This window comes from Neovison vison, chromosome 5, assembly GCF_020171115.1.
Source record: "Neovison vison isolate M4711 chromosome 5, ASM_NN_V1, whole genome shotgun sequence".
Taxonomy (NCBI): Eukaryota; Metazoa; Chordata; class Mammalia; order Carnivora; family Mustelidae; genus Neogale; species Neogale vison.
In genome coordinates, this window is record NC_058095.1 from 130330467 (window position 1) to 130342662 (window position 12196).

General features: G+C 34.7%; 1 protein-coding gene and 1 non-coding gene across 2 annotated transcripts in view; both read right to left on the reverse strand.

Moving 5' to 3' along the window:
• Positions 1–12196, reverse strand: part of KLHL1 (kelch like family member 1) — a 370470-nt gene that overhangs the window by 305799 nt on the left and 52475 nt on the right. The gene's annotated exons all lie outside the window — the stretch shown is intronic.
• On the reverse strand, positions 5504–5642 carry LOC122907958. The gene has a single exon (XR_006384809.1). It is a non-coding gene; the product is annotated as a U4 spliceosomal RNA (small nuclear RNA).

Below are 12196 nucleotides of genomic sequence, written 5' to 3' on the forward strand. Positions count from 1 at the left end.
GAAAGAGACAAAGAAATGGAAAAATGTCCTATGCTCATGGATTGGAAGAACCATTAATGTAAAAATGTCTATGCTACTGAAAGAAATCTACACATTTAATGCAATCCCTATCAAATTACCATCAACTTTTTTCAAGTAAATGCAACAAATAATTCTAAAATTTATATAGAACCAGAAAAGACCCCGAATAGCCAGAGGGATGTTGAAAAAGAAAGCCAGAGTTGGCAACGTTACAATTCCAGACTTCAAGCTCTATTACAAAACTGTAATCATCAAGACAGTGTGGTACTGGCACAAAAACAGACACATAGATTAATGGAACAGAATAAAAAACTCAAAAATAGGCCCTTAATACTATGGTCAGTTAATCTTTGACAAAGCAGGAAAGAATGTCCAATGGAAAAAAGATAGTCCCTTCAATAAATGGTGTTGGAAAAATTGGATAGCCACATGCAGAAGAATGAATCTGGACCATTTCCTTACACCACACACAAAAACAGACTCAAAATATATGAAAGACCTCGATGTGAGACAGGAATCCATCAGAATCGTGGAGAACAGAAGCAGCAATCTCTTCCACCTCAGCTACACCAAATTCTTACTAGAAATATTGCCAAAGGCAAGGGAAGCAAAGGCAAAAATAAACTATTGGCACTTCATTAAGATCAAAAGCTTTTACACAGCAAAGGAAATAGTCAATAAAACCAAAAGACAGCTGACAGAACGGGAGAAGATATTTGCAAATGATATATCAGATAAAGGGCTAATACCCAAAATCTATAAAGAACTTAGCAAACTCAACAGCCAAAGAACAAATAATCCAATCAAGAAATGAGCAGAAGACATGGACAGACATTTCTTCAAAAAAGACATCCAAATGGCCAACAGACACATGTAAAAGTGCTCAACATTACTAGGCATCCGGGAAATACAAATCAAAACCACAATGAGATACCACCTCACACCAGTCAGAATGGCTAAAATTAACATCAGGAAATGACAAATGTTGGCAAGGATGCAGAGAAAGGGGAACCCTCCTACACTGTTGGTGGGAATGCAAACTGGTGCAGCCACTCTGGAAAACAGTATGGAGGTTATTCAAAAAGTTGAAGATAGTGCTATCCTATGACCCATCAATTGCAATGATGTGGATGCAACCAGAAGGTATTATGCTAAGTGAAATAAGTCAATCAGAGAAAGATAATGATCATATGCTTTCTCTGATATAATGAATTGAGAGGCAGAGTGGGGGGCCATTGTGGGTAGGGAGAGAAAAAAGAAAACAAGGTCAGATCCGGAGGGAGACAAACCCTAAGAGATTCTTAATCTCAGGAAACAAACTGAGGGTTGCTGGGGGATGGTGTAAGAGAGATGGGGTGGCTGGGTTATGGACATTGGGGAGGGTATGTGCTATGGTGAGTGCTGTGAATTGTGTAAGACTGATAATTCACAGACCTGTACCCCTGAAGCAAATAATACATTATATGTTAATTTAAAAAAATCAATTAGTAGTTTTTCTATTTTTTTGTGGTCAATATGTTTGATCTTTGTTTTTTTGGTTTTTTGGTTTTTTTTTTTTTTTGGATGGGCTCTTCATTATATTTTATATATAAAATATTATATATTTTATATAATTTCTTTTTATTTCTATAGATATTTTGTATGTACATTTTATACATTTCATCCTGATCACTTTAATAATTGTTACCTGTGAGTTTAATTTTACTGTATTTTTATTTTATTTCAGAGAGCTACCTTGTGCTACATATTTATCATCACATCTATCTTTTTCTGCCTCTTCACTATACCCATGACAAACATTAATCTGTTTTCTGTCTTTATAACTACACCATTTTGAGAACATTACATAAATTTAACCATACAGTAAATAAAAGTTGTTTTTGTTGTTCTCACTATTATGCTTCAGCCATGCTGTGTGTCTATCAACAGTTTCTTCCTTTTTATTGCTAAGTAGTATTTTATGGTATGGATAGTCCACAGTCTGTGTAACCATTCATCTGGGTGTTTTGTTTTGTTTTGTTTTGGTTTTTTGTTTAGTTTTATTTTTTTCTCTCTTTTCAGTGTTCCAGAATTCATTGTTTATGTACCACACCCAGTGCTCCATGTAATACATGCCCTCCTTAATACCCACCACCAGGCTCACCCAATGCTCCACACCCTTCCCCTCCAAAACCCTCAGTTTGTTTCTCAAAGTCCAAAGTCTCTCATGGTTCATCTCCCTCTCCAATTTCCCCCAACTCCCTTCTCCTCTCCATCTCCCCATGTCCTCCATGTTATTCCTTATGCTCCACAAATAAGCGAAACCGTATGATAATTGATTCATTTCTCAATGACTTGACTTCTTTCACTCAGCATAATCTCTTCCAGTCTTGTTCATGTTGATACAAAAGTTGGTATTCATCCTTTCCAAGGGAGTTATAATACTCCATTGTATATATGGGCCATACCTTTGTTATCCATTTCTTTCGAAGGGCATTTTGGTTCTTTTCACAGTTTGATGACTGCAACCATTGCTGCTATAAACATTGGGGTACATATGGCCCTTCTTTTCATTACATCTGTATCTTTGGGTTAAATACCCAGTAGTACAATTGCAGGGTCATAGGGAGGCTCTATTTTTAATTTCTCAAGGAACCTCCACACTGTTTTCCAAAGTGGCTGCACCAACTAGCGTTCCTACCAACAACATAAGAGGGTTCCCATTTTCCACACCCTCTCCAATACATGTTGTTTACTGTCTTGTTAATTTTGGCCATTCTATCTGGTGTAAGGTGGTATTTCAATGTGGTTTTGATTTGAATCTCCCTGATGGCTAACGATAATGAACATTTTTTCATGTGTCTGTCAGACATTTGTATGTCTTCTTTGGAGAAGTCTGCTTATGTCTTCTGCCCATTTTTTGATGTGATTATCTGTTTTGTGTGTGTTGAGTTTGAGGAGCTCTTTATAGATTGGATATCAGCCCTTTGTCTGTACTGTCATCTTCAAATATCTTCTCACCATTCATCTGTTGAAAGATATCTGGACTCTTTTCTGTTTGGGGTCATAATGTTGCATGTATATGATAATGAAGTATCATGTACAGATTTTTGTACAGAAATAAATATTCATTTTTTTTAAAGTAAATGCCCAATAGTATAATTTCTGGGTCATATCCAATGTGTGTGTGTGTGTGTGTATGTGTGTGTTTTAAAGAAACTGCAAAATTATTTTCCACAATGGTTGTACCACTTTACATTCCTAACAGCAATAATAAGAGATGTCCAGTTTTTCTACATCCTTACTAGTATTTGATACTGTCATTGTATTTATATTGCTTGGTTTAATAGAAATGTACCTCATATCTCATCATAGTCTTAATTTCAATTTCCCTAATTGGTTGTGATGTTGAACATCTTCTCATGTGAAATATTACTTCATGTCCTTTGTATATTTTCTAATTAGATTGCTTTCTTTCTTTCTCTTTCTTTCTTTTTCTTTCTTTTTTTTTTCTTTTTTGTGTAACAGGATTCATTGTTTATGCACCACACCCAGTGCTCCATGCAATACATGCCCTCCATAATTCCCCATAATCTCCCACCCCCTACCCCTTCAAACCCCTCTGATTGTTTTTCAGAGTCCATAGTCTCTCATGGTTCATCTCCCCTTCCAATTTCCCTCAACTCCCTTGTCCTGTCCATCTCCCTATGTCCTCTATGTTATTTGTTATGCTCCACAAATAAGTGAAACCATATGATAATTGACTCTCTCTGCTTGACTTATTTCACTCAGCATAATCTCTTCCAGTCCCATACATGTTGATACAAAAGTTGGGTATTCATCCTTTTTGATAGAGGCATAATACTCCATAGTGTATATGGACCACATCTTCCTTATCCATTCATCCATTGAAGGGGATCTTGGTTCTTTCCACGGTTTTCTAATTGGATTGTTTGAGGATTCTTTTTTTTTTTTTGGTGGTTGAGTTTTAAGAATTGTTTATATATTCTAGATATTTGTCTTTTGGCAGATATGTGGTTAGTAAAGATTTTATTCCATATGTAGCTCATTTTATTTTTATTTTTTTAAATAGGGTCTTTCAAATAGTGAGTGTTTTTAATTTAATTTTATTTATGTATTATATTTTTTCTCTGATTTTCATTTCTCTATTTTCTTCTTATTGTTTTCCCTTAAGTTTCCTGAACATTTTTTAAATTACAATTTGATTTATCTTTAGTATCTTTTAGTGTATCTTTTTTTAAAACATTTTTAGTGGTTGCTGTTAAGTATTCCATTATACACAAATAACAGTAAATTTTATGTGTCAACATTTTGCCAGTTGCATTGAAGTGTTAAAACCTTACCTCCCCCATACTCCTTTGCTTTCCTCTATTTATCTACACACATTGGTAACCACATTAGACAGTGTTATAATTTCTGCTTTCACCATTAATTATAATTAAGAAAACTCAAGAAGCAATGTATGTTGTGTTTACCAATAATTTTATTCTTTACTTTCTTCCTGACCTTTAAAAATTTCTTCTTTTATCATTTCTTTGATATTTAAAGAACATCTTTAGGCACTTTTTACATTAGTTTATCTTCAAAGATTTTATTTGACAGAAAAAGAGATGGTGAGAGAGGGAACACATGCAGAGGGAGTGGGAGAGGGGGAAGCTGGCTTCTAGCTGAGCAGGGAGCTTGATGCAGGACTCAGTGCGGGAGCCATGGACAGAGCCAAAGGCAGACACTTAACAACTGATCTCCCCAGGGACCCCCTAAAATCACTTTTTTAGAGTAGGTTTACTGATGACAAATTCATTTGCTTTCCTTCATCTGAGTATGTCTTGGTTTCCCCTTCATTTCTGAATGATGTTTTCATTCAACATAGAATTCTATGTTGACAGCTCTTTTCTTTTAATACTTGAAAACTATTGTGCCACTTTGTTCTGACCTCTGATTTCTGATGAGCAATTTACTGTCATCCGAATTGTTTTCCCCTTATAGGCAATCCTTTATTTCTCTATGGCTGCTTTCAAGAATTTGTATTTGTTTTAGTTTTCAGAAATTTCATTATGATGTCTCAAGATATGCAATGTTTGTGGTTTATTCTCGTTTGAATTCATTCACCTTCTGGACTCTGTAGAAACATGCTTGGTATTGTCATTTTTAAATTTTGTTTTGTGTATCAAATTTAGAGTTTTCAGCCATTACTTACATGAATAATCTTTAAGTGTCATCTCTTCCTCCCCTTATGGAACTCAAATGACACAAAGGTTTGATTATAGTAGTCCACAGGTCCCTGAGGCTATGTTCATTTTTTTTTCCAATATCTTTTCATTCTGTTGTTCAAATTAGGCAATTTCTACTGATCTATTAAGTTAAATAATTCATTTTTCTGACATTTGCTTTTGAACCAATCAATTGAGTTTTATTTTCATTGTTGTATTTTTTTTTTAGTTCTGTAATTTTCATGTGATTCTTTGTCATATTTTCTGTGCATTTTTCTGAAACAATTTCTCAAGTTTGTATCAGCTATTGTATAAAGTATGTTTAAAATAGTACTTGAAATATTTTTCAATTAGCAATAATCGTGCCTCGGATAAACCTCATTGGCTACGATACTGCCACTGCGCAAAGCTATAATAGTACTTGAAATGTTTTTATGTTGGCTGCCTTAAATCCTAGTGAAATAATTGTAATAGATTATTGATTACCTAAAATTTTCTGGCTTGGAACTTTTTGTTTTGCTAGGCTGCCCATTTCTAGTATTTGGTTAGAGAGAACAGATTTTCACGGGACTTTTTTCTCTGCCTATTTGTATTTCCAGGTTGCTGACTTCTCCATTATTCAATCTGGGGTATATAAAGCAGGAATAAAAACTGGAGAATTCACCACTGTGTCATTTCTTGCTCCCCAGGTACTTTACCAGTCTGCCTTCTTTTTACATTCTACATTCTTATGTGTCATTTCTTGGCTCCCCAGGTACTTTACCAGTCTGTCTTCTTTTTATATTCTACCTTCTTATGTGTTACTTACTGACATATATTTATTCAAATAGATATCTACTATATATCTATATACATGTGTGTGTTACTTATATATACATGTGTTACTTATATGTGTATTTACCTATTTATACATATAATTTACATTCATATATATTTTTACATGTGTACTTATATACATACATATCTGAATATATATATGTGTGTGTGTGTATGTGTGTGTGTGTCATGGTTTTAGCTTACTTATCAAGAGGAATAGGGAAGAGTCCATCTATTCCTTCTTCCCAGAAGCAAGTCTGTCAGTTTTAAATAGTCAGCATACAGGAGTCACAGAACTGAACTGGACTCCAGCACTCTATTTCCAGTTTTGATTATGACCCACTGAGTAACGTTGGGAAAGTCATTTAACATTCTGTGATGGAGTTTTGTTGGTATAAAAAGGAAACGCTTAACTCTCATGGGTGTTATATGCATTAATTCATATTTGAAGTCATTCTTAGGGTCTTTACACACACACAGCACAAATTGCTATTTGAACTGTAGCACCAAAGTTAACACACAACACAAAGAATGCAGCCTTGATTCATATAACCATCATCCAAATCATCCAAAAGGCTGTGAGTTCTTTCTCTAAGATGATCTTTCCAAGAGGAAAATAGCGCTACTTTTGAAAATTATTAAGTCAACCATACTGCAGTCAGGAGCAAGGGAATCTATGACAAATCCAATAAATCAAGCCAATTTTTCTTTTTATCTTGATCTTTAAAGTTTTACTTTTTGTTAGTACAATTCCTCAATTGCAAGCATTCTTCTGTTTAGAAAACATAGTCTAGAAATATTTTTCCTATTGTGTTCTAAAAACAAAACCATTATTAATTCTTCACATATTTATATGAAATTTACCATCTGTTAGTTAAATTGCAAAAAGTGGGAGATATAGAGATAAGTGTCTTACGCTTGGCAAGAAGCAGAATAGGGAAAGAGCTAATAAATGAATATAACAATTTGAACTCCATAAAAAAAAGAACACAAAACACAACAAATTCCCTTCTGACATCTAAAGTTCAGTGCAATATATGTTTAAATGTTAAAACATTGCTGGGTTTACTCTTATAAATGCCTGTCTAACATAAAGGAAAAAAAAATTTTTAATGACAAATGGGCATCCCCATAACATCCATCTCCTTAATTGGCAAAATCAAATGTTTCACATTAGTTCTTTTGAGTCAGGGAACACCTCCCTAACTCTACTTATTAATAAGAACAAGAGTTAATGTTTAGTTTCCAGATTAGCAGAGAGACTTTCCTCTCCCAATTTTGTCAAAACTTTTAATCACATTTAAACCCTATGCCTGAAAACTTTCTCATTCCAGTAAAAGCTATCTTTCCTTCAATCAAACACTCAGCTGACCTTTTTAAGGAAATACTTTTTAGTTAAGCCATTCTTTTCTATTTTCTTTTTCTGTTCCTTTCTTTAAAAGGAAAAGAGGGCATAATGTTGAATTCTTTTTAGTACAGGGCAAACTCACTATAGAAAGAAGATTCAATTAGGCCAAGAAGCCATCAGAGTGAAACATTCTACCAAGAGGATAGAACTGGTAAAAAGACGTGCAAAGAACTGAGAACGTTTCTTGTGTTTGTCACTGGGGCTTGCATATGAGATAAAAGGTCACAAAGAGTAAGATGGTAAATACGGTAAGGAGGACCACAGTGGCAGACATCGTTAGAGAGTTTTACATTAATGATTACATTTATTTCCCACAAAGTCTCCGGAAAGTATGGATAATTGTCTCCATCTTACAAATGAAAAACATTCTGCTCAGATAAAATAACACACTAAGATCCCATCAGCACAGGGTGACGGGTTCTAGGCCTGCGCTCAGCTTCATCTGACTTCACAGCTTATGTGTTCGTAGATTACCATGCCAAGCACTGAAGCTACAATCCTGGATTCTCTTCCCTTCTCATCCAAAGTATTAAGGCAGTTATTGTTCTAAGGATTTAGATCTTCGCTTTATAGTTTTAAACTTAGGGTACATTGATTGGTTTTAACAAACTTCTTTACCAATATTTATCCTGTGTTAGAGATTATGAATAGTGCCGTCAATAAGATGCCTATTCCCTTGTGAAGCCTGCACTGAGTCATCCTAATTCATCCTAACATATACGCAATAGTACTGATGTGAACCAGTGCAAATTACAGGAATAGCTAAGTCTGGAATGTTTACACAACACTATTTTTTTTCATAAAAACACAATGTCATAGATATAATACATAAAAAAATATAAAAATTTAGCTTGGACAGTTTGCTTTTAAAAGATAAAAACAAGGGGCGCCTGGGTGGCTCAGTGGGTTAAGCCGCTGCCTTCGGCTCAGGTCATGATCTCAGGGTCCTGGGATCGAGTCCCACATCGGGCTCTCTGCTCGGCAGGGAGCCTGCTTCCTCCTCTCTCTCTCTCTCTGCCTGCCTCTCTGCCTACTTGTGGTCTCTCTCTGTCAAATAAATAAATAAAATCTTTAAAAAAAAAAAAAGATAAAAACAAGATCACAAACTTTTGGTTAATTTTCGGAAAGAGATTATATTCCAAATTAGAAATCAGTTCATTGTGCAAAAATATCCATATTACCCCAATTAGCTTAAAAAGGAAATTAGTTTATTGATATACATAATAATCATATAGGAATAATTTGCCTCAGTATAGTAATTATGAAGGCCACATTCTTTAAAGACACATTACTTCACCCATTCACAATTTCTCAATAATCATATAGGGAAATCATGCATTAAGTATAAAACTCTGGTCTTATTGTAAAGGAAGATTCTTCTAACCTCTAAGCAGTAGTATGTGTGTCACATTCTAGGGATTTCCATTTAGTAAAACAAATGCTAAACACACCACTTTAAAAAAATATAGCTAAACACGTGAATTGAAACATTATATTAGAAAAAAAATTATTTTATATTTAAGATTTTATTTATTTATTTGACACAGAGAGAGATCACAAGTAGGCAAAGCAGCAGGCAGAGGGCAGGGCTGGGTGGGGGAAGTATGTTCCCAGCTGAGCAGAGAGCCCTATGCGGGGCTTGATCCCAGGACCCTGAGATCATGACCGCAGCCAAAGGCAGAGGTTTAACTCACTGAGTCACTCACGCACTCCAAAACTTAAATTCTTAACTTCAAAATGTAGCTTTCCTCCTTCCATGGATGCTTATAACTACATCTTATTTTTCTGGCTACTTCTGGATTTCGAGGCATAAACAGAACAATATTCAAAGATAGCATAGATAAAGTGCCTCATTTAAAGCCAGAGGCTGGTCTTGGTGCTTTCAGTGGTCAGATTTAAAACCTTGGATGTGGCTCTTTGTATCTCTGGACCTTAGATCCTTTATATCATAATGGAAATGTTCAAATAAATTATTGATGAGATCACTTCAAAGTCTGAAACAACAAGATTCCATTTCATTTTGGGGGAAGACTTCAGCTCTTTATCACTGGCATACACCACGCCACAACTTGGCACGTTATCTCAAGGAAAATCTTAGAAAAAGAAACATGACACTATTACACAAATTATGTTTTCCAAGAATATAACTCAAATATATGCTCCCTAGAGCCTCACTGAGCCAAACTGGCTTGACAAGAAATGGACATTCTGAGAAGTCAGAACTTGATGGTGAGTGATTGTCCACTTACCAAAAATGTTAATGATACTTAGAATGTATAACTACCAAAATTTTGTGTATATTTTGGAATATAATTTAAGATTCAGTTTTGCTTTTGTGATTAGCTCTAGCTTTACCTTTAAGCATATCTGAGGAAAGGAAGATTGGTCCAATCATAGTCTTTGGTAAGTGAGGAGGTTATTAAATAACTTTATCTGGTAGGGCAGTCTACTAGAAAGATTCTGAAACCTAAGGAAAAAATAAAAAAGGGGCCAATACAGGAAAAATTAAGCCAGGTAAAATGGTAAGGCTACAAGAGTCATTTTATCCACTTTTATTTTGCTTTAATCTGGTCTCCATTATTGGTGTAAGTATACTTCCTCTTTTTTTTTCCAATTTATTTATTTTCAGAAAAACAGTATTCATTATTTTTTTCACCACACCCAGTGTAGTATACTTCCTCTTAAAGAAAAATTCATTTGTCACAGCTCAGATGCACAAATTGGATGCAATATCTTAGTACTGATAATACATGTTTCAATAGCAATTTATAGTTTAGAAAGTCCTTTCTTTTTTTTTAAATGTTATTTATTTTTTGACAGAGAGAATGAGATCACAAGTAGGCAGAGAGGCAGGCAGAGAGAGGGGGAAGCAGGCTCCACACGGAGCAGAGAGCTCGATGAGGGACTCAGTCCCAGGAACCTGAAACCATGACCCGAGGCTTAACCCACTGAGCCACCCAGGTGCCCCTAGAAAGTCCTTTCTTATTCATTACTTAATATTATATCTTCTGTGACTTTTTTTTTTTTCCAAAAGGGGTCTATTACACCCTGTTTTAGCGATACAGAAAATTGAGGCCAAGCAGGTTTAGATGAGTATTCATCATGGAGCTTCTACGTGACAATAGGACCCAACTTCTAAATTTTTTTTTTTTTTGGTCCCTAAATCCAGTTATATTATTTATTTATTTTTTTAAAGATTTTTATTTATTTATTTGTCAGAGAGATAGAGAAAGTAGAGGCAGGCAGAGTGGCAGGCAGAAGCAGAGGGAGAAGCAGGCTCCCCGCAGAGCAAGGAGCCCGATATGGGACTGGATCCCAGGATGCTGGGATCATGACCTGAGCTAAAGGCAGCCACTTAATGGACTGAGCCACCGAGGCATCCCAACAATTCTTTTATTTTTGTCTCTAAATCAAATTGAAGAAATATCGTTAGTTCTTGATAAAGGACATTTTTTCTTTTTAAAAATTTCTACTTACATTTTAAAATACTTCATCTAACAACTTCTCAGAGTTCCAGCAATCACTACTTGACCTTGATCTGAATTACTAATAAAAACATCAATGAGCCCCTAAATCCTCACACAAATGACCTGCGGCTATTTCGCTTGTGCTCCCACCATCTGCAGAGAATGTAATCATCATTGCCATAAACATCAGCATGGATAATCTATGACATGGCAAAAAATGACACCACACAAAGCTCTGTCAGCTTTTCATAGTTTACTTGTACTCGATTTTATGATTTACGATGTGCTTTTAAGTACAGAACAATGTGAGTACAGAACTTAAAAGTGAGAAAGTATTTTTGTCCTCATTTTATATTGAGGAAAATGAAGCCCACATAAATGATGTGGTGTCCCCAGGACATGGAGTTAGGAATACAAATTTAGTACTGTTCAAATTTGTTTTGGTTTACCCCGACAAAAAACCAAAGTACCTACTCGCTGTCCTTTGACAGAACATTAGTACTGACAATAAGCCGTTACTTAAAATTGCAAAACATTAAAATGGGAGGAAAACATGAGGAATGAGTCAGACTAATAGATAATTTATTTAGAAGTGATAATTTAACAAATATTTTTTCCATAATGTGAAATATAAAATAAAAACTGTAAACAGTCAATTTACTGCTTTAACGTTTTACTGTGAAAACACTGCCTATAATTGATCATTTAAATTGATTAGGTGAAACTATAAAAAAGAAATAACAACTAATGTTATCCCTTTAATATTAGTAATAAAATCTATCCAAAATTTGAAAGTCAATTTTGATGCTCTGTATGTCATCAAAAGGAGCCATTTGATGGAAACTGACTTGTGTTACATGAAATATTCACACATCATTCTGGACCCTTCTTCTTAAGAAACCTTTCCATAAAAGTCTTCTTCAGAAGCCAGCATCTACCTCTATATGAAACTTTTATCTAGAGAGTTAAAATTTTATAAGGTTCAGGATTGTAAAATATTAAAATAAAGGTTGAAGTTCTGATATGTTCACTCAGAGAAAGTGAACTGAGGCTTTTCTTTTTTCTTTTTTTAAATTCTTACTCTTTTCTCTATGAAGAGCATAAGAACTAAAAATACAGTGCACTTCAGAAATTCCCTAAAGGACCGTGGTGATTGACTGATTTCCCTTTTCATGTGTCATAACTGGGGTACTGCGACTCAAGTTAAAATAAATATTAATCTGGCCAGTTACTATGCTGATTTGAATTACTTTTTTTATATCTCGTTTTAATTA